This window comes from Chiloscyllium plagiosum, chromosome 32 (assembly GCF_004010195.1).
Source record: "Chiloscyllium plagiosum isolate BGI_BamShark_2017 chromosome 32, ASM401019v2, whole genome shotgun sequence".
In the NCBI taxonomy this organism is placed as follows: domain Eukaryota; kingdom Metazoa; phylum Chordata; class Chondrichthyes; order Orectolobiformes; family Hemiscylliidae; genus Chiloscyllium; species Chiloscyllium plagiosum.
The window spans coordinates 36,497,614-36,521,767 of NC_057741.1; the positions used below are offsets into that span (position 1 = coordinate 36,497,614).

Below are 24,154 nucleotides of genomic sequence, written 5' to 3' on the forward strand. Positions count from 1 at the left end.
ACCATGGGAAACCTTATCAAATGCCTTGCTGAAGTCCATATGCACCACATCCACAGCTCGACCCTCATCAACTTTTCTAGTCATATCCTCAAAGAACTGGATAAGGTTTGTGAGGCACGACCTGCCCCTCACAAAGCTGTGTTGACTGCATTTAATCAAGCCATGCTCTTCCAGATGGTCATAAATCCTATCCCTCAGAATCCTTTCTAACACTTTGCAGACGACAGACGTGAGACTGACTGGTCTGTAATTGCAATGCAAGGTTGTTGTTGATCTTGATTGAGCCTTCTAAAACAATAGATGTTTCACCTCAAACTCAATAGACAATAGACAATAGGTGCAGGAGTAGGCCATTCAGCCCTTCGAGCCTGCACCGCCATTCAATATGATCATGGCTGATCATTCCTAATTAGTATCCTGTTCCTGCCTTATCTCCATAACCCTTGATTCCACTATCTTTGAGAGCTCTATCCAACTCCTTATCTAATGAAAAAAAAAAGTGTCAAAGAAGTTGAATTTCTTATTGTCGCTGTGAATGTTCTCCTGGGTTTTGGTCATTGTAATGTGCAGGAGATTAATTTTAAATTTCTGGAAACTTTGAGACAATCCTGGAGAGTCGATAAGTTTAAAAACAAAGCCCTCATTGGTGCAAAGGTGTGGTTCAAAGGTTGAAGCCAAGGAACGTACAAGGCTGTGGGGAGGCAAAGGAATCAATTCTGGGTTGCTCTCGCTGACATGGCTATAAATCAACTGATTGACCTCCTTCTTACTGAACTCTGTGGGTCATTCTGTGTTGGATAAAAACACAAGAAAAAAGGAAGAGGCCATTCAGCCCCACAAGTCTGTTCTGCTATCTAATGCAATCATGGTTGATCTGTAACTTTCCTCCATATAAGCCCCCAAATTTGTACCCCTTTTCCCTTAATGCCGACAGATGATAAGGGTACACCTTTTGTTTTGTTTGTTCATTGGATTCAGGCGTTGCTGGCTGTGACAACACTTCATGCCCACCCCTAGGTTGCCCTTGAGATGGTGGTGGTGAGCTGCCTTCTTGAACCGCTGCAGTCATGGGGCTGTGAGTATAGCCATTGTGTTGTGAGGACAGGAATTCCAGGATTTGACTCAGCAACAGTGGAGGGGAAATCCATGAGTATCAGTCTCAGAATTAAAAATAACAATTGATTAACTGCTCTTTATTGAAGAGAGTTTCAAATTTTTTTGGAGATAGAAGAAGTTCTTGGTTTCACTCCTGATAAGTCTGCCTCCAACTTTTAAGCTAAATATCCCAAACCATGAAAATAGCCTTGCAAATATTTACCCTATCAGTTCCCCTTAATATCTTGTTGGTGATAAATTAGATTGTCACATCTCAGTGGAGTGAAAAATCTTGAAGATTTATCTCAACTTGCCTGGGGGCAGAAGATTGAAGGTGTGCCAAATTCCCAACCAGATAGCGAGGAATGTTCTGGAAGCTGTTTCTCTGATATTATCATTCCTGTTCTCTCCTCGATCTAATATCTGGTCCTTCTCTGGTGCCTCTTGTAGAAGGTTGTGAATGTTGGCAGGGTTTGCTTCCCACATGTAGTCCTCCTTGCCCTGTGAAAGCTGCAGCTCTTTGCATCTGAACCCTGGTACTTGAGTCTTGGCAAGCTGTATAACACTGAAGTAACATCACACTGATCTTACTCAACGCCTACACACAGACTTCTCAGCAGAGTCTTGGCTCTGCTTTGTCAATTCTGATCAAGGTGATTTGTTAAAAACCTTCATATTCTCTCCCTATATGGAATTGATCTCAGATAACTCACTGCCAACAGCAACTTACACTTAGTGATTGCCTTTAATATTGTAAATCCACCTCGGGTACTTCACTGCAGCACTGAAAAACAATATTTGCCACCAAGGAACATTTTAAGTTGGGTGACCAAAAGCTCAATCAATGAGATTGTTTTAAGATGCATCTTTAAGGAGGAGCAAGTGAGGCCGAGAGGTTCAGGGAGTCCATTTTCAGAGTTTAGGGAGCTGAAAGTCTGTCTGGCAATGGTGGGATAATGGAAGGAGCAAGGGATCAAAATTTTCAGAAACTCTCAATGAGTTGTAGGGCTTGGATTACTGTGCTTGAGAGGCCAGGAAGGGACTTGAAAACAAAGATGAGAATTTAAATGGTGAGGTTTTTCTGCATTGGGAGACAATGTACTTCATTGGACACCAGGGGTAATATGTGAACAGGACTTGGTGCAGATTAGGGCACAGGCCATAGAGAGGCAGATGAGAGACTCGTCAAGACACTTGGTTTAGACTAGTCTCGAGGTAATGTAGATATGAAAGGGGTTTTTTCTACATCATGGGGTGACTCAGGGATGGTGAAGGGTATCATTGAATCCCTACAGTATGGAAACAAGACCTTCGGCCCAACGAGTCCACAACCAACCCTCCGAAGAATATCCCACCCAAACCCATTTCCTATTACTCTACATTTACCCCTGACTAATGCATCTAACTTACACGTTCCTGAAAACCATGGGCAATTTAGCAGGGCCAATTCATCTAACCTGCACATCTTTGGATTGTGGGAGGAAACCCACATGGAGTCGGGGAGAACGCTCAAACTCCACACAGACAGTTGCCTGAGACTGGAATTGAACCCGGCTCTCTGGTGCTTCAAAGGCAGCAGTGCTAATGACTGAGCTACTGTGCCGCCCCATAGTGCAATGTTGCAGAGATGAAAACAGGCTGCCACTGGGATTAAACCTGGGACTGTTCCTGGCCCTGTGCCACAAGAGGTACGTTATTGATGCAGAGCAAGCTGGGGGATCTAACAAGAGCATGAGTTTCACAAACAAGCAGGAATATCCCAGCGAAAATTCCTCAGATGTTCTTCACAGCCCTTCAACTTATTAGCTTTTCCAGTATCTGTCCATTTCATAGAATCCCTTACAGTCTGAAAACAGGGAGAAAGTGAGGACTGCAGAAGTCGGAATGATGAAGAGCTTATGCTTGAAACGTCGACTCTCCTGCTCCTCGGATGCTGCCTGACTGGCTGTGCTTTTCCAGCACCACACGTTTTGAGTGTGGAAACAAGCCATTCAGCCCAACAAGCCCACACCTACCCTCCGAGGAGCATCCCACCCAATTGAAAGTGGCGACTGAATCTGCTTCCATCACCTTTTCAGGCAGCACATTCCCCATCAATAAATAAATCAGATTTCTGTTCTCCCTCCACTCAGCCTGTGCGCTCTGGATAACACCACATAGCCTCTGTTGAATATAATTATAGGGAGGTTATGGATGTTGTAGGGAATATTGGTTAGGCCACAGCTGGTCGTCACACTGTAGGAAGGATGTTTTTGCACTTGAGAGAGTACAGAAGAGATTTTCCAAGATGTGGGCTCCATCTCCACCTATCCACTCACCCCTCCCTTCCCCTCAACCTCATCTTCAACATAAATACCAGTTTTCCCAGCTGCTGTCAGTTCTGATGAAGACTTGAAACTTGAAACTCTGCTTTCTGCCTCGAGATGTTGTCAGACTTGCTGAGTTTTGCCAGCAATTTCTGTTTTTGTTTCACCAGGATGTTGCCTGGGATGGAGCATTTCAAACATGAAGAGATCCTAGATAGGTTGTTTTTGTTAGCTCAGAGAAAGCTGAGGCATGGTCTGATTGAGTATAGACTGAGTAGACAGGCATCAATAACTAGGTGGCACAGTTTTTAGGTAAGGAGCAGAAGGCATAGAGAGGATTTGAGAAAAATAAAAATGTTCACTTGGAGGGGTGTTGGGTATTTGGAGGTCGAGATGTTTAATAACTATTTAGACGAGCACTTGAAACGCCATAGTTATGGGCTAAGTGTTGGAGAATGGTTTAGAATAGATGGATGTTTGATGACTGGCACAGACATGATGGGCTGAATGACCTCATCCCTGCTGTTAAAAACTCCATGACTGCATGGTGGCTTAGCAGTTAACACTGCTGCCTCACAACACCAGATCGGCCTGGGTTTGATTCCAGCCTCGGGTTATTGTGTGGAGTTTCTTATTCTCCCTGTGTCTGCACGGGCTTTCTCCCACAGTCCACAGAAGTGCAAGCTAAGTGGGAAATGTAGGGTTATAAGGTGGAGGGTGGGTATGGGTGGGATCCTCTTCAGAGGTCGGTGTTGACTCAGTGGGCTGAATGGCTTGCTCCCACACTTGTAGGGATTTATTGTGTTCACTTCTGGTCACCACATTACAGGAAGGATGTGGAGGCTTTGGAGAGAGTGCAGAAGAAGTTTACCAGGATGCAGCCTGGATTAGAGAGTATGAGCTACAAGGAGAGGCTAGAAAAACTTGGGTTGTTTTCTCTTGAGCAGCAGAGGCTGAGGGGAGACTTGACAGAAATCTATAAAATTATGAGATGCATAGTTAGGATTGACAGTCAGAACCCTTTTTCCCAGATTGAAAATGTCCAATACCAGGGGGCATACATTTAAGGTTAATTCAATCCGAGTTCAATCCGGGAAAGATTAGATTAGATTTAGCTTAGATTACAGTGTGGAAACAGGCCCTTCGGCCCAACAAGTCCACACCGACCCGCCGAAGCGAAACCCACCCATACCCCTACATTTACCCCTTACCTAACACTACAGGCAATTTAGTACGGCCAATTCACCTGACCTGCACATCTTTGGACTGTGGGAGGAAACCGGAGCACCCGGAGGAAACCCACGCAGACACGGGGAGAACGTGCAAACTCCACACAGTCAGTCGCCTGAGGCGGGAATTGAACCCGGGTCTCTGGCGCTGTGAGGCAGCAGTGCTAACCACTGTGCCACCCACAAAGTGTGAGGTGATGCATTTTGGAAGGTCTAATTCTAAACAAACTATATTGTAAACAGAAGAGTCTTGGGAAAAGTTGATGAGCAGAGAGATCTGGGAGTACAGGTCCATTGTACTCTGAAGGTGGCTGCACAGGTGGATAGAGTGGTCAAAAAGGCACATGGTATGCTTGCCATCATTGGACAGGGTATTGAATATAAGAGCTGGCAGGTCATGTTAAAATTGTACAAGACTTTGGTTCGGCTGCATTTAGAATACTGTGTACAGTTCTGGTCACCACATTACCAAAAAGATGTGGATGCTTTGGAGAGAGTGCAGAGAAATTTTATGAGGATGTTGCCTGGTATGGAAGGTGCTAGCTATGAAGAGAGGTTGAGTAGGTTAGGATTGTTTTCATTAGAAAAAAGGAGATTGAGGGGGGACCTGATTGAAGTCTACAAATTCATGAAGGGTATAGACAGGGTGGATAGAGATACGCTTTCTCCCAGGGTGAGGGGTTCAATAACGAGAGGTCACGCGTTCAAGGTGAGAGGAGAAAGGTTAAAGGGGGATATACGTGGAAAGTACTTTACACAGAGGGTGGTAGGTGCCTGGAACGTATTGCCAGCAGAGGTGGTTGAGGCAGGCATGGTAGATTCATTTAAGGTGCATCTGGACAGATGCATGAGTAGGTGGGGAGCAGAGGGATACAGATGCTTAGGAATTGGGCGACAGGTTTAGACAGTGGATTTAGATCAGATATGGTTTGGAGGGCCGAAGGACCTGATCCTGGGCTGGAAATTTTCTTTGTTCTTTGTTGGAGGGGGCAAGTTCAAAGGAGATATGAGGAGTAAGTTTTTTACACAGAGAGAGTGGTAGGAGTCTGGAACATGGCTGCCGAGGATGGTGGTGGAGACAAAAAAACTGCAGATACTGGAATCCAAAGTAGACAGGCAGGAAGCTGGCAGAACATAGCAGGCCAGGCCGCATCAGGAGGAGGACAGGGAGATACTATTGGGGTGTTTAAGGGACTTTTAGATAAACGCATGAATATGCAAGGAATGGAGGGGATATGGACCAAAGGCAGGCAGAAGGGATGTGTTTCATTTGTTGTCATGTTTGGTACAACATTGTCGGCCGAAGGACCTGTTCCTGTGCTGTACTGTTCTATGTTCCATGGCTCTATGATATCCTCACCTGCTTCAAGAGAGCACCTTCTCAGGAGAGCAGGTTAGTGAGCAGATCCTGGGGCCAAGGACCCCCCCAGAAGATGGGGAGGAGGGTGAGGTGGAGCAAAGGGAGGAGTGGAGCTGTGGCAGAGGGTATAGTAATTGACTTCCCCCTCTGGCCATGATCCAAGAGACTGGAGTGAAATCCAAAGATCTCTGTTTCCCTCTCTCTCTCTCTCTCAACCTCCACCATCAACCCCCTCAGCCCGAAACGTTTCCATGCTGAGCCTGTATTCTGGCTACTGGCAGCATCAACATGAACGGCAGGACTGAAAGTGAAAGGTCCCAGTGTGTCTCTGCTTTGTCCCCTCACGTTACACTGACCAGGCTCAGTAACATCGCCAAACACCTGTTCCCACTGTATGGCATGCTGTCAGGGCTCACCACTGTCACATTACTCATCCCAACTGGACTTCCTGATGAAGTTTCTCACAGACGCGAGAGGGAAAGAATAACAAAACTCCTTCCAGCTGTTTGTAATCCCCTTGTGGATGCACAGCAAGAGGAACCGCCACCAGCAGTTCAACAGAGAGAGAGAGAGAGAGAGATGAGAAGAAAAATAGAATCACCACAACAGCTTTCCCAACAACAGCTTGGTTTTGGCGACTACCACTCCAAAACATCCGGCCCGCTTTCTGACCGAGACGTGTGCTTGTGATGACAGGAACACATCATGGCCTGTCACAACAACAACCTGGATTTACGTAGCGCCTCAGCCCAAACCCCTCATGTGCTTGGGGAAAGAAACAAACAATGCTGCACTTTTCCTGGGAGGGTCCCCTGCTGCAGACTAAGTGTCGGATTAATTACCTGAAGTTCAGGGGATTAGAAGGCGACCGGATTAGTATTCAGCAAATAAAAGGAATTCTGTTTTTTTTCCCCAATAAAAAACACCTCATAAGCAAAAAAAAGTTGAAAGCCAAGTTCTGCAAAGTGATATTCAGACAAATGAACAAAGTCTTAAAAGGAAAAGCAGACACAGGTAGAGAGGTGGGGAGGTAATCCCCATGATTAGGACCCAGGTAACTCAAAGAATGGTCACCAATGGTAGAGGAATTCAAATCCCAGATACAATAGGCCCCAAAATTGAAGGAGCCCCCAGAATTCTTGGAGTGGTGTAGGGCTGGAGATGGTCACAGAGTTAGGGATTGAAAAGGGATTTGACTGTGCATTAACTCGGTTGACTAGACGGCTGGTTTGTAGTAGCGCTATAATGCTAACACTGAGGGTTCAATTCTGCTTTGGTTGAGATTATAATGAGGCACTCTCCTTGCCCAAGGCAAGGTGACCCTTGGGTTAAGTCATCACCAGTCATCTCTCTCTAATCAGCAAGCAGCCATATTTCCAGTGACTATCATCGGTGGTTCCTCAGACGAGGATGACTCTCTTCCACTGTCAGGGTGAGTCTGTAGGTGGCTGTACAGACCGATGCAGCTAACGCGGGCTCTGTTACACTTGGGGCAAGTGGTGGTCACGGGAAGGGGGTGGGTAGGGTGTGGGTGTGGCAGCGTGCTCCTTTCCCTGTCCCCCCACACCCCCTGGGCTTCCAGTTTTTCCCAAGTCTCAAGGTGCTCGATGCCTTCCCGGATGCTCCTCCCTCACTTTGGATGGTATGGGCTGGTGGTTCCCAGGTGTCATTTGGAATGCCGCACTTCCCCACTGAGGCCTTGTGGGTATCCCTGAAGCACTTCCGCTGTCCCACCTGGGGCTCGCCTGCCGTTTCGGAGCTGAGAGTAGGGCACCTGCTTAGAGAGTCTCGTGTTGGTCATGCAGACGACGATATTTTCCATGAGAACTAGGGCGACTTTGCCTTTTACTTTTAGCTGCCCGCTATAGACCTTTCTCTGCTACCAGTTACTCATTTCCCGTGGTACATCAGTTACGGCTTGTGAGTTGTATTCATGGTGATAATCGAACGTGCACTGTATTGGTGGCATGGTGGGTGTACCTCGTGATGGGTGATGTTACATGGAAAAGGCAGGGAGAAGGAAGTACAGGCTATGGATCCCAGGCTCAGTGGGACTCGCTGCAGAGGTGGTGCTGTGCTGATGCTAAGTATGCCCTTAAGGGGGAGACATTTCTAGGCAACAAAATATAGGGAGGTCTCAGGGAAGACTTGGGAGCAGCGAGAATGTGCTGGGGAGTCAATATAAATGCAGAGAAGGTAAAATAATTCATGTACACATAAAAAACACAGCATCTGAATGCCCTTTCATTAATCATTTTTATCAGCAGCATATTGTTCTTAATTGTTTCTTAATTACTGTTATTCTCTCCCACTCTTTCCTCAAGGGTTCATTTTTATGAGATGTGTTTGTCATGATACCCTTCGGGGTAATTCAAATATGTAAAAAGATTAAATGGGAAAAAGAAACAATTTCTTCGTCACCTTTCACAACCGCAAAACATCTCCCAAAATTCTTTAGAACCGATGAGGCGCTTTTGAAATGTTGCCAATGTTGGAAGGTAAATGCCCCGAAACGGTGTCCAGCCAGCAAGCACGAACAGCAAGGTGAGAATGACTGGATGGTTTATTTTTTAGTCTTATTGTTTGAGGAATAAATTTTGCCAAGGGCAGTTAGGAAAATTCCCTGCAATTCTTTTGAATAGTGCCATGGGATCCGCACCTGGGTGAGTAGACAGGGCCTCAGTTCAGCAAATGGTTTTCAGTCAGTTTAATCGCCTCTTACCATTCATAGCATCCCTACATGGGAAAGAGGCCATTTGGCCCCTTGAGTCTGCGTCGACCCTGCAAAGAGCATCCCAGTTCGCAACCCTAACCCAGTAATTACCATAGCTAATTAATCTAAACTGCATGCTACGGGCAATTTAGCATGGCCAATCCAACGAACCTGCACGTCTTGGGACTGTGGGAGGAAACCGGAGCACCTGGAGGAAACCCACACAGTTATGGAGGAGAATATGCAAACTCTACACAGACAGCCACCCGAGCTGGAATCAAACCTGGGTCCCTGGCACTGTGAGGCAGCAGTGCTAACCACTGAGCCACCTGAGAGAGGGGCTAAGAGGAAAATGATCTTTCACTGAGCTCCTCTGAAACTGGACATTAGGCGGTGCTTAAGAAGAACATAGATTCAGCTAGCCATGCAATTGCCTTTCCATCTCTTTGGGGAACAAGATGCAGAGGGCTTCATGGTCTTCAGCTCTTCTTCATGGAATCATCATAGAATCCCTACTGTGTGGAAGCAGGCCATTCAGCCCATTGACTCCACATCGACCCTCTGAAGAGCATCCCACCCAGACCCCCAACCTATCCCTGTAACCCAGCATTTCCCATGGCTAATCCACCTAGCCTGCATATCCCTGGACATTAAGGGCAATTTAGCATGGCCAATCCACCCTAACCTGGACGTCTTTGGATTGTGGGAGGAAACCTGAGCACCCGGAGAAAACCCACACAGACATGGGGAGAATGTGCAAACTCCACACAGACAGTTGCCCGAGGCGGGAATCAAACTTGGGTTCCTGGCGCTGCAAGTCAACAGTGCTAACCACGGAGCCACTGTGTCACTCGTCAATAAACAGGCAAGACTTTGGTTTAATGTTGGACTCCCTACAGTGTGGAAACAGGCCCTTCGGCCCAACAAGGCCACACCAACCATCCGAAGAGTAACCCACCCAGACCCATTTCCCACTGACACATGCACCTAACACTATGGGCAATTTAGCATGGCCAATTCACCTGACCTGCACATCTTTGGACAGTGGGAGGAAACGGATGCAGCCATGTGGAGAATGTGCAAACTCCACACAGAAAGTGACCCGAGGCTGGAATCGAACCTGGGACCCTGGTGCTGTGAGGCAGCAGAAAGTCACCCGAGGCTGGAATCGAACCTGGGTCCCTGGTGCTGTGAGGCAGCAGTGCTAACCACTGAGCCACTGTGCCACCCCTATTCACTTCAGGGTTACCCAAAACAGTGTCCTGAGGATTGAACTGCAATTCCTGAAGATACTGGAGTGTTTCATCAAAATACAGTAGATAAATTTATTTATGCTGCTTTCTCTTCAGATTGATAGGATGTGGGTGTTGCTGGTTGGGGCAGCATTTATTGTCCATCCCTAATTGCCAAGGGAGGGTAGTTAAGAGTCAACCACATTGCTGTGGGTCTGGAGTCACGTGTAGTCCAGACTGGGTAAGGATGAATGATTTCCTTCCCCAAAGGATGTTGGAGAACAAGGTGGGTTTTGCAACAATCAACAGTAGCAATATGGTTGCCATTAGAGCAGCATTTTCACTCATGATGTTTACTGAATTAAATTTCACCATTACCCATGGCAGGATCCGAACCCATATTTCCAACTCTTTAACAGAAAATGCTGTTGAAATTCAGTAGGTCTGGCAGCATCTGTTTAGAGAAATACATAGTTAACATTTTGAGTCCAGTGCCCCTTCTTAAGAGCTGTTCTGATAAAGAACACTGGACTTGGAAAATTAACTCCGTTTCTCTCTCCACAGATTCTGCCAGACCAGCTGAGTTCCTCCAGCATTTTTTTATTGCAGATTTCCAGCATCCGAAGTTCTTTGTGTTTATTTTTCCAGAACATTAGCTTGAGGTTCAGATTTGCTCACTGAGTGATAGTACTGCTACACCACCAGCAGCATCACGCTCCCCCTCCTGGATAATGTAAACAGTCCCCAGCCAACCCCAGCTCACCAATACCATGTGGCACTGGTGTTTTAGCAGGTACCAGTCTTGTTCCATTACCTCTCTGGGCTGTATTTCTATTCCAGTTTGGAGCAGGTAAGGTTGAGTCAGCCAGCACAATAAAGATTGCACCAGCATTGTGGAAATTTGTGAATCCTGTGCTTCTTGCAGGTTTGCAAACATACCAAAACCAGTCTGGGTCACTATTTTGCAGAACATCTCTGGTCTGTGTGCAAATGTGGCTTCAACCTTCCCATAGCTGGTCACTTTAACACAGCGTCCCGCTGACATGCCCACATGTCTGTCCTCGGCATGCTGCAGTGTTCCACTGAATCATAGCACAAACTGGAGGAACAACGTCTCACCTTCAGACGAGACATTTTACAACATTCTGGACTTAATATTGAGTTCAACACCTTCAAATTGTGAATTCACCCCCATTCCTACCATTTCTTTTAGCTTTTCTTGTTGCATTCTCTGTCACCATGTCTGTCCTCTCTTCCCTCCCTCCCCCACTCCAGTGGGGCTGTCTGTTCTTTCTGTCTGGCAGTTAGTTTCTGTGCTCCTCACATTCTGATCACTTAATCTGAACTGTCAACATCCTTTCTCCACCAGCACTCCACCTCCCACACCCACTATTACATAAATGCTGCCCCTTCTACACTTCACTCTGATGAAGAGCCACTTAGAAACGCTAGCCTGCTCTCTCTCCACGGATGCTGCCTGACCCGCTGTGATCTCCAGCATTTTTTGTTTTCATTGCATGTATACAATGACCTTCACAAACATCAGAACATTAAAAAGTGTTTTACAATCACTGAAGTAGTTTTTGTAGCGCAATCTCTGTTTCTGATTTAGGAAAGACCTCAGCCAAATTGTGCACCACCAGATCCTGCCTGCAGTAACCCAATAATCTGTTTTCATGCTGATGGTTAAGGGATAAATTGGAGAAGAGTGTAGGGGTGTTAATGGAGAGAGTGGATGTGGGGGCTGCCTGAAGCAGGTAACTGTAAAGGGAGGGGTATCAAGTGGACAGATGTAAGGCAGGATGTACAATAGGTGTAAATTGGCTAGTAAAACAGACAGCTAGCCAATCCTTTCCAATCCCTTTTCCAGATGGCAACAACATTGAAATTTGCAACCCGTCAGTGTGAATAATTTTTCAATTTTCTTTCTATTTCCTGCTCTGTCCTAATTTATGTGATATTCTCCCTCTTTATCTTTCTCTCTCTGTGTTCATGTCTTTGTGTGGAGTGCATGACAAACATGGTCTGTTTCATCATAAATATGAAGTTAATTACAAAAGTGCTTATTGAAAGTAATCTTTACACAATTCTTTCATTTGTTGTATAATTAACTCAGCTTACTGTTTATGTACAATATATTTCCTCATGAATTGCATTTGCTGACAATCTTTCACACTGTTATAGACCACCGGTTTCTGAACGTAAACCCTGAAGCTCTGGATCTATCAGTTAATTCATTAGACCTTTCCAGTAATGATAGATCTCTTGTATTAAGCTGTGAAAATGATCCGTAATTATATTTACTGTTTTGTCTGAAAGCAAGAGCACAACAGAGTAAAAATTAATGGGCTAATTCACAGAATCTGGAAATCTGAAATATATATAAAATGTTTAGAGATACTCAACAGGACTGGCAGCATCCGTGGTGAGAGGAGTTGAGAGAATGAGGTTCCCGAACAAGATCTGCATAGTGCTTTAGGATGTCCTGGGTGCTTGAAAGCTACAGTAAGGCAGATACTTGTGCCATCCCCTCATTGAGTCATAGAGCCTCATGCATAATGGGATGCAATGGCTTTCTGGCATTATCACCAAATTATTAATACGAAAACTCGGCTAATGATCTGGAGACTTGGGTTCAAGTCCCGCCACAGCTGATTATAGAATTTGAATTCAATAAAATATATTTAGAATAAAGAATATACTGATGACCATGAAGCTATTTTAGATTACCATAAAAGATGCAACTGACTCACTAAAGCCCTTCGGGTCTGGCCTACATGCGACCCCAGACTCCACAGCAACATGGTTGACTCTCAACTGCCCTCCAAGAAATTAGGGATGGGCAATGATTCCCTGGTCTAGCCAGCGATGCCCACATTCTGCGAATTAATTTATAAACATTGCCAGGGCTAGGTGTGACTGCACACTTGAGAAGGAGTGTGAAACCTTGAGAGTTTAGCATTAGGATGCTCATTAACAGGGTCCTGTGTCTTTTAAGTGTTGCTGTTATAGGTGCTGGATTCTATTCAAGATGTGAATTCAGTTGGGGAAGTATCCGGCAACGTCAGCAGGTGAGTGCCAATGTTTTACTGACATTGTACTGAGTAATTGGAGAGGGGAGGGGTTGTGATGGTTTTTCATGGGATGAAGATGTCCTCCAGATAAACTTAGTGAATGGGGGACTGTAAGGACTGCAGATGCTGGAGGCAGAGTCCATAGATGGGAAGCAGGAGCAGCACAGCAGGTCAGACAGCATCTGAGGAACAGGATAGTCAGTGCTCCGGGGTGAAGCCTGACAAAGGGTTTTGGCCTGAAACATTGACTTTCCTGCTTCTCGGATGCTGTCTGACCTGCTGTGCTCCTCATCTATAAACATAGCGAATGTGTTGAGAGCACGTGACCATGGGGGACAGTGACAGGAGTCCAGCCCTGATGAGCAAGGTATAGTGACACAAAAAGTTCTGTAACTACACACCAGTGACCATTTGCCTTAAGAGTAAAGTAGAGGCTTAAATCAGAAGGAATCATCAAACCAGTCCAGTTTGTGGAATGGCCAACACCAGTTGTACTGGCTCTGAAGCCCAATGGAGTCAATCGCGTTTATGGGGGCTTGAAACAAGCGATAAACCACTTCTGGCAGCTGATACATACCCAATCGCTCACATCGAGGATTTATACACAAAGCTGCCAGAGGGGGCTGTCATTCACAAAGCTGGACATGAGCCACATGTATTTGCAATTGCGTTTAGACCAGGATTCCTAGCGGTATTCTACAATTAATACCCATAAGGGTTTGTATCAATATGCAGAATAACATTCAGGGTATCGTTAGCTTATGCAATTTTTCAGCTGACGATGGAGAATATCTTACAAGGTCTACGCCATTCTAATAAACTAATAAGGAGCACTTAGAGAATTTGGATATAGTCCTAAGGCATTTTTTTTCAAGGTGGGAGTACACCTAAGAAGGGAAAGGTGTACTCCAGGCACCCAGGTGACCTGCTTGGTCTACAGATTCGACAAGACCGGGTTACACTGGTGGGAAGATAAAGCGGGTTGATCGAATATGTCCCAGCTCCCACGTCTGTCCAGGAGCTTTGGTCTTTTCTTTGGCTGGTAAATTATTATGGAACATTCATACATAACCTTGTCTCCATCCTGCACCTTTCCATCAACTGCTAAAAAAGGGTCAGCCTTGGAAATGGTCGCACAGACAAACCTGAGCTTTCAGTGAAGTGAAGAAACAACTATCATCCTCCAAGGTGTTGGCACACTACGATCTCAAGAAAGATCTGGTATTGACATGCGATGCCTCCCTGTACAGCTTCAAAGTGGTATTAGCTCATAGGTGGCCCAAGGGAGAGGAACACCCAATAGTATATGCATCCATGACTTCAGCTAACGCAGAGCGTAAATACACCCAGAGAGAGAAGGAAGGTTTGGCGGTCAGATTTGAAGTCAAGAAATTCCACCAATGCCATAATGGATGGAAATTTGTGATAATCACAGACCACAAACCCCTATTTGGTCTGCTTAAGGAGGACAAGGCAGTGCTCTTATGCTACCCATAGCCTGAGGCCACATTTAGCAGTAAGCTCGAATACTAAGTGCTAATAATTACAAGTTAGAACACTGTCCAGGAGTCTGAGTAGCAAATGCAGATGGATTGAGTCACCTCCCATTATTTAATATGCCAACACTGGTATCCCTAATGGAACAGTCTGCAATGATATTAAATTTTCTGTATACGCTCCCAGTCACAGCTGACAATATCAGACTTTAGACGCAGAAAGATCCGGTCTTTTCAAAACTGTCACAACTGGTGACGATAGGGGGAAACCAAAGGGCCATCACAACTAGAATTGAAATTGTTTTGGACCTGGAGAGAACAGATCACAGTAGAGGATGGAATATTGTTATGAAGAGCAAGAGTGTTTGTCCCGAGCAAAGGTTGCTGCTAGATACTGATTGAACTCCACCAAGGTCTTCCAGGGGTCTCCAAATTGAAGATGTTGGCAAGAGATTATTTCTGGTGGCCAGGCCTGGATGCAGACATGGTCACGTTGGTGGGGTGGTGCCCAGAGTGCCAACAAGGACAAGGTTACCACCAACATCTGTGGGAATGGCGAGGTAAACCTTGGATTTGGTTACATGTCGACAGTGCAGGTCTTTTCACGGTCTCAATGTACTTTGTCATTGTGGATGCCCACTCAAAGGGGCTGGACTTACACAGAGTTCATTCATCAAACATGGGAAAGACAATAGAAAAGCTGTGTGCATCTTTTTCAAGACTCCTGGAAGTGTTGGTCGCAGAGAACAGGCCATTGTTTACCAACAGGGAATTTGGGTATTTCTAAAGTTGACTGGGATTTGACATAAAAGGACAGCTCCATACCATCCATCATCCAATGGCCTGGCAGAAAGAGTAGTCCAAACTTTGAAGGCAGGCTTAAAGGAACAGCCCATGGCCTCGCTAGAGACCAAACTGTCATGGTTCCTATTTGATTATAGGATCACCCCTCATTTAACTACAAGGATAGCACTGGCTGAGTTGCTAATGATAGGAGACTTCACACCAGGTTAAGTCTAATCTTCTCAACCCTCTCAGGGCAGGGGAGGGTGAAACACCATCCGGAATGTCAATGCTGACACAAGACTCCACTAAACCAGAGATACGGGTTTCAAACAGGGAATTGAGTTTGGAATAGGAACTACATGAATGGCCCTGCATGGGTAAGAGGCATGGTCGACGCGAGGTCAGGACCATTGAAGTATTAAATTCAGGTAGTTGTGATGGTACTGAACCATATGGAAACTGCGAATGTTCCCAGCCCCTTGGGACAGTCAGGAAGGCTAACAGAAGCCATCGGTTCACCCACTCCATCAAAAAATGATGAGTCCTCAGAAACAGAGATGGATATGACGGACGGAGCCTCCTCAATGCCTTTGTCACCGGAAAAGGAGAGTGAAATTCCACTGAAACACTTCTGGTGAAAGAGGCGAGCCCCTGTATGTTACACTCTGCCTGTATCGGGCAGCGAGTCAGAGGGACCTGACCCACCCCAGGAGGATCTCCAAGAAAGAGGACTGACCTCGTTCTCAGACATGGGGGGGGAGGGATGTACTGATTTTAATGAGGTCAGCCAGTTGGATATCATAGAATATGAGTTCCCTGATTTGGACTGTTAATGCAGTTCAATCAGGGAGCCTGGGCTGACAGCTCTAAGCAGGAGTGTCAGAGGTTCTGACATTCTGATACCTCACTCTGAAGAGGACTGTTCACATGTTAATAAATGGTGACATAATGACAGTATACTGGCCTTTGAGCAGTTATTTTGGGATGTTTCTTAGACAGCAGCTTTGAGGCAAGAACTACATGCTGTTAGACAGTGGATACAAGTGACTTACTAACAAGATGGGGGCTGGGAAACATCAGTATCAGAGCATTGAGGAGTGGTCTAATACAAGTCTTGCTGCAGATGAGCACTTTGGGGTGATTTACTGAAGAAAGCTCAACTCCTTTTGTGTGATAAACCATCAGCTTCCTTCTGCAACAAACATCGGGAATGTTCAAGAAACTCAGCAGGTCTGGCAGCATCAGTAGAGAGAGGAAGAGAACTTCAATCTGATATGACTCTTCTTCAGAACTAAAAGGCGTTGGGAAATGTTTCCTGTTTCTATCTTTGACAGAAGTGGTGGAAGGCCAATAGGATCAGATGGTGAAGGGGCAGCAGTGCAAAGGTCAAAGACTTGTTAATGGTGGAGAATGAGGAAGAAAAAGATATAAGATGGATGTAAAATAAGGAAAAGTTGGGCCTTTCCATTGAGAGCAAAGTAAAGGTGACACAAAAAATTCAAAGCTTTTTCTGTTTGTGTGTGCATGTGTGTGCGCGCCTGTGTGTGTGTGTATGCATTTGCCTGTGTATGTGTGCGTGAGCTTGTTTGCCTGTGTATGTGTGCATATGCGTGTGTGGTGTGCGTGCGTGTGCGAGAGAAAGGGAGAGAGGCAGAGCTTGGGAGGGAAGAGAGAATGTAAGAAAAATGGCAAACAGGTATAATGCAATCAGTTTCTGAAGTTATGGAACTCAACGTTGAGTCCTGGAAGCTGTAAAGTTCTGAAGTAGAGAATGGGGATATTGTTCCTCGAGTGGTGTTGTGCTACATTGGAACATTGCATCAGGTCTGGGACAGAAATGACAGCATGAGAGCACGGCTTTGCTTAAAACAGAAAGCAACTGGAATGTTGGGGTCATTCTACAGACAGAACGGAGGTGATACACAAAGCGGCCACTCAGTCTATGTTTGCTCTTGCTAATATAAAGGAGACCACGATGTAAGCAGAGAATACAGGAGACAGGGTTGAAAGAATTACAAGTGAAATGCTGCATGACCTGGAAGGTGTGTTTGGGGTTTTGGATAGTGAGGAGGCAGGAGGTGAACAGGCAAGTGTTACACCTTCTGCAATTACATTGGAAGATGTCTTGGAGATGTGAGGAAGTTAGGGACAATGGAGGAGGGGACCAAGGCCACACGGAGGGAATGGTTCTTGCAGAATGCTGAAGCTGGAAAGTAGGGGAAGATGTGTTTGGCAGTGGTGGAAATGGAAGTGGATGATCCATTGAATGTAGAGACTAGCATGAAGGAAAGTAAAGACAAGAGGATCCCTAACATTGTTCTGGGAGAGAGGGGAAGGGGTGGGGAACATGAGGAAGATGGGTGTACACAGCTGAAGGCCCTGTCAGCCGCAGTGAGGGGGGGAGATGGAGGAGGAATCCTCAGTCCAGGAGGCAGCCAGTGATGGGGGCATCATCAGAATAGAGATGAGAGAAACTGGGAGAATGAAATGAAATCCAGCTTCTCCTGAATTTCTTCTTCACAATTTATTAGTGACTGCCGGGGAAAGAGAAAAAAACCTCGTAGACAGAGGGTGGGAGAATTCATAAATCCGCAGTCTGGAATCAGCCGAAGGAATACATTGGAAAGTGTTGACACTTCACAATAACAAATGACGCTGAAGATGGAAAGCTGCTCTTTGCCCAGAGGTGTAATATGTAAGTACTGTTGACATTTATTTCTGTCCTTCTTCGTCTTCGGGCTGCTATCTGTCCACTTTGACACTTTCAGCCAGCTCCTCTAATGTGTTGTACTGCCGTCCCTCCCAGGCACTGAGGATGTCAACAAACGCTGCTGTATTTGGCGTTAAATCCTAATTAAATTTGTATGAATTGCTGTACAGATAACCTTTTTTTAATGGCGTGAATTTTGGGGTGTCGCCTTTGCAGACAAAGCTAAACTCTGGTTAGTCTCCATGACGGCACGTTGAAAAGGGGCAGGGTTATGGATTGGGGGCGATGATGATGTGGTCCTTACAAGAGCAGACGGAGAAATGGCCTGAACATGATTTTCACTCCCTGAAAGAGCTGAGTGTCACAGATGGCAGTGTTGCACAGAGGCATTGTGAATCTCACACACACGAGGACCTGTGGCACTGCCCCATCAGAATTACCACTATTTGGGTGGGTTTCGGGTCATTGCATTAAAATCTCCTGTATACTATCAAACCAACCCAGTTTCCCAGATGGCGGTCAGGTAGCAGAGACAGAGAGAAGACTGGCCAGCAATAAGAGATTGAGAATATTTTCTGAGGCACAAATATTTGGGAAATGGGACTAATGTGTGCAAATGGAGTTGGGATACCATACCACATAAAACTATAAGACATAAGAGCAGGTGTAGGCCATTCAGCCCATCAATTCTGCTTCTCCATTCAATGAGATCATGGCTGATCTGATAATTCTCTACATCACTTTTCTGCCTTTTCCCCATAACTTTTGATTCCCTTTCTGATTAAAAATCTGTCAGTCTCAGCCTTGTATATACTGAACAACACAGCCTCGAACAGCCCTCTGCAATAAAGAATTTCACGGATTCACTACCCTCTCAGAGAAGAAATTCCTTCTCATCCTTATTTCAGGTGGGTGACCCCTTGTTCCGAGATGATGCCCACTGGTGCTGGAAATTCCTACAAGAGGAAACAGCCTTTCTGCATCTTCCCTGTCAAGTCCCATCAGAATCTTGTATGTTTAATTAAATGCACCTCATATTCTTCGGAATTCCAATGAGTACAGACCCAATCTACTCAACCTCTCCTCGGAAGACAATGTGTTGATAACTAGTATCAGCCTTGTGAACGTTCTCTGGCCTGCCCGTAACACCTTTCATTAGTTACCGTTCACAGTATTCCAGTTGTGGTCTGACTAGTACCTTGCTTATTTTAACCAAACTTTCCTACTTTTATATTCCGTACATTAAAACCTGAAGGGCAACATTTCATGTGGTTTCCCTATTCCTTGCTGAACTTAGATTCTCTCAACCACTAAACCCCTCTGTTATGCAGCTTTCCACAGTCTTTCTCCATTTAAATAATATTCAGCTCCTCTATTTTTCCTGCAAAATGCGTAATCCTACATTTTTCCACATTTTATTCCATCTGCCACTTTTTGCCCATTTAGTTAAGCTATCTATATCCCATTGCAGACTCTTTGTGTCATCTTCACTAATTGTCTTTCTACCAATTTTTGTGTCATCCACAAACTTGGCTTTAGCATGTTCACTGTCCATATCCAAGTGGTTGATGGATATTGTAAATAACTGTGGCCCCCAGCACTGATCCTTGGGATACACCAGATTGCCAGCGTGAAAATGTCCCCCTTAGACCAACTCTGTGTTCAATTGCTGAGCCAATCCTGCCTCCAACACCATGGGCTGTTAGTTTATTAAGTAGCCTAATGTGTGGTAGCTTATCAACTATCTTCTGAGATCCAAATATATTATATCAACTGCTTCTCCTTTATCTATCCTGCTTTAACCTCCTCAAAGATTTCTCGTAAATCTGTCAAGCGTAACTTTCCCCTTCATGTTGCCATGCTAGTAGAAAGTCATGCACAAAACATCGATTCTCCTGCTCCTCGGATGCTGCCTGACCTGCTGTGCTTTTCCAGCACCACACTCTCTACCCTTAGAGAATGAGGCTGGGGAGATAAAATTGGGGAATGAATAAATGGCAAAAGAGTTGAATAAATCCCATCAGCCTTCACAAGGAGAAGACATTAATAACATTTAAATATTCAGGGAGCACAAGGACAGGAAATAAATAACAATTACTCATGAAAAAGTGCTGGGTAAATTCATGGACTAAAGTCCTATAAGTCCCTTGGACCTGATGGAATATAGCCGAGGACATTAAAGGAATTTACTACAGAGATTGTGGATACACTGGAAGTAATCTTTCAGGAATCCTTGTATTCTCAAAGAGATCCAGAGGATTGGAAGGCTGCTGATGTATTGGAAGGCTGCTGATGTATTGGAAGGCTGCTGATGTATGCTCTTACTTAAAATAGGAAGGAAAAAGCAAACAACTAAAGGCTATTTAGCATAATGTTATTGGGGAAAGGTCATAGTCTATTACAAAAGATATAATAGCAGAGCATTTAGGAACGCTGATCAAGCAGAATAGCATGGCAATATGACGCTAGGCAGATTGTTTCAGAGAACATCTCTGGGACACCTACACTAACCAACCCCACCGCCCCGTGGCTGAACACTTCAACTCCCCCACCCACTCCAACAAGGACACTTTCCTCATTCCTGAAGAAGGGCTTATGCCCGAAACGTCGATTCTCCTGTTCCCTGGATGCTGCCTGACCTGCTGCGCTGAACAGGCTGGGGGCTGTTTTCCCTGGAGTGTCAGAAGCTGAGGGGTGACGTCATAGAGGTTTATAAAATCATGAGGGGCATGGATAGGATAAATAGACAAGGTCTTTTCCCTAGGTTGGGGGAGTCAAAGACTAGAGGACATAGGTTGAGGATGAGTGGGGAAAGCTATAAAAGGGACCTAAGGGGCAACCTTTTCACACAGTGGGTAGTGCGAGTATGGAATGAACTGCCAGAAGAAGTGGTGGAGGCTGGTACAATTACAACATTTAAAAGGCATTTGGATGGGTTTAGAGGGATATGGGCCATGTGCTAGCAACTGGGACTAGATTAGGTTAGACTATCTGATTAGCGTGGACAGATTGGACTGAAGGATCTGTTTCCATGCTGTACATCTCCAAGACTCTAATCACTTTTGTGTTATCTCCGGGTCACTAAGATTACGGGTCCATTCAACCCCTTGAAACTCTCCCTATGTTTAATTCGGTCACAATTCATCCAGTAAAGAAGAGACAAGCTAAAGGGGACATAGGCCCTTTCAAGAATGGTTCCAGCAACACATTTTCAGCTCTGATCTCCAGCACGGGCGGCACAGCACGGTGGTTAGCACTGCTGCCTCACAGTGCCAGAGACCCGGGTTCAATTCCCGCCTCAGGCGACCGACTGTGTGGAGTTTGCACATTCTCCCCGTGTCTGCGTGGGTTTCCTCCGGGTGCTCCGGTTTCCTCCCACAGTCCAAAAATGCGCAGGTTAGGTGAATTGGCCATGCTAAATTGCCTGTAGTGTTAGGTGCAGGGGTAAATGTAGGGGAATGGGTCTGGGTGGGTGCGCTTTGGCGGGTCGGTGTGGACTTGTTGGGCCGAAGGGCCTGTTTCCACACTGTAAGTAATCTAATCTGCAGACCTCACTTTCTCCCCAGCCTGTTCAACCTCTCCCTATAGCTCAAACCCTCTAACTCTAGCAACATCCTTGTAAATCTTTTTTGTACTCTTTCAAGTTTCACAACATCTTTCCGATAGGAAGGAGACCAGAATTACACGCAATATTCCAACAGTGGCCTAACCAATGTCCTGTGCAGCCAAAACATGACCTCCCAACTCCTGTACTCAATACTCTGACCAATAAAGGAAAGCATACCAAACACCTTCTTCACTATCCTATCTACCTGCAACTCCACTTTCAACCTACACTCCAACATCTCTTTGTTCAGCAACAATCCCCAGGACATTACCATTATCTATTTGAAGTTTCCTACCTTACTGTAGAACATAGGATATAGAACATGGAATGTTACAGCGCAATACAGGCCCTTCGGCCCTCAATGTTGTGCTAACCTGCAAAATTAATCTGATGCCCATCTAACCTACACCATTCCATTATTATCCATATGTATTTCCAATGCCCATTCAAATGCCCTTGACATCGGCGAGTCTACAACTGTTGCAGGCAGGCTGTTCCATGCCCCTACTACTCTCTGAGTAAAGAAACTACCTCTGACATCTGTCCTATATCTATTACTCCTCAATTTAAAGGTATGTCCCCTCATGTTAGCCTTCACCATCCGAGGGAAAAGGCTACTGTCCACCCTATCTAACCCTCTGATTGTCTTATACATCTCGATTAAGTCACCTCTCAACCTTCTTCTATCCAACGAAAACAGCCTCAGTTCCCACAGCCTTTCCTCATAAGACTGCCCTTCCATACCAGGCAACATCCTAGGAAATCTCCTCTGAACCCTTTCCAAAGCGTCCACATCCTTCCTATAATGCGGTGACCAGAACTGTACACTATACTCCGGGTGCGGCCTTACCAGTGTCTTGTACAGCTGAAGCATCACCTCATGGCTCCGAAACTCAATCCCGCTACCAAATAAACGCCAACACACCATATGCCTTCTTAACAACCCTATCAACCTGGATGACAACTTTCAGGGATTTATGCACCTGTAATGTCAACCCTTTAATGATGTCCTATTTTTTATTTATTTTTCAACATTGCAAAATCATGCAGCCACATTTATTTGTCGCCATAAGAAGGCAGACTCCTTCAATGGAACACGTGTGACAGTAAAAGGATAATCTATTTTTAATCTCTTACACTTCAGCAGATACAGGCTCTGTCTAAACAACCTTTCCTTAATCGACAACCCACCCCATTCCTGATACTAAAAACAAAGTGCTGGAGAAACTTGATAGGTCTGGCAGCATTTGTGGAGAGAATGAGAGAGAGAGAGACAGACAGACAGACAGACCCAGTTACTGTTTCAAATCCAAGAATTCTGCAGCAGTGAACTCTCTCTCTCTGCGGATGCTACCAAACCTGCTGAGTTTCTCCAGCATTTTCTAATTTTATTTCAGTTTTCCAGTTGCTGAAGTATTTTGCTTTTATCGTTCCAAGTATTAGTCGGGTAAATCCTTCTCTGAGAGAAAACCGAATTAAAACTATCATCGGATGAAGGTGTGTCGTTTTATCAAAATAAACAGCACCGACATCAGCACAAATCTCTGCTGGTCTTTGTGATCCAAACAGGCCAGCTCCAATCTGCTTCATCCCTTCCGATCAATATGCCTTTCTGTTCCTTATCCCATCATTTGGCTATCTAGTTAAATTAATTCATCCTGTATGCATCAGCTACTCCATATGGCAATAAGTTCCACATTCTCAGTACTCTCTGCATTGATAAAGAAACTTTTCCTTATTAGGTTTAATTGTGAACATTTTATGTTACTTCCCACTGCTTTTGACCTCCACCAAGATGGGAAATCTAAGTAGATCATCTGGTTATTTTAGTTGCTTACAATGCTGCGCACAATGATCAGATAGAGAGAAAAATTGGGCTTTGTTGCAGTACTGCTAGCAAGGATATCAGTTTTGGAATTTAAATGCAAAACCTTTGGATCAGATCAATAGAATGTAATTAGCTATCTGGCTGGTTGTTCAATCAAAGACTGAACTGGATGGTGTTATGCTAACAAGTTATCTGTCCCTGCTAAAAGGCCATTTAACTGTCTAATGGATTTTAGCAAACTCTAAAGCTGTTAGTACCAGATCCTGTAATCACCACCTCAACAAGAGTGAGGATGTCTTGTGAAAGATACATGGAGGAAACAAAGCAGATAACATCAAGAGAAAGAGTAGAATGAGTGATTAAACATGACGTTTAATACAAAAACTACTTAATCATTCATTAATTAATGGGAAACTGAATTTATCTTCCTGGGCAAAACTGAATGACTTCTTAAAAATAAATTAATTTGGAATATCCCTTACTCATGTTAATGCAAAACCCATGTTTTTAAAATCTTCAGGTTAATCAGTTGTCGAAAGCCTGCACTTGTGTTCTCCCAGTAACAATACTTCAGTGAATCGACCAAAGAGCTAATGAAATAAGAGTTTCTCGTCTGCTCTGTCATTTGAAGGGTTCTTGGCTCTTCTCCTACACCAGCTTCACTTTCTCACCTTATCATCATATTTGACTTTGAACTGACGCCATCAAAATCTATGGA

The 24,154-nt window shown here is 45.0% G+C and overlaps 1 long non-coding RNA gene across 1 annotated transcript in view; it reads left to right on the forward strand.

Moving 5' to 3' along the window:
- LOC122539502 overlaps positions 1-24,154 on the forward strand; it is a 53,868-nt gene that overhangs the window by 12,323 nt on the left and 17,391 nt on the right. The window contains exons 3-4 of the long non-coding RNA XR_006309110.1: positions 12,934-13,006; positions 17,823-17,986. This is a non-coding gene — a long non-coding RNA (uncharacterized LOC122539502). The remainder of the gene's footprint in view (positions 1-12,933; positions 13,007-17,822; positions 17,987-24,154) is intronic.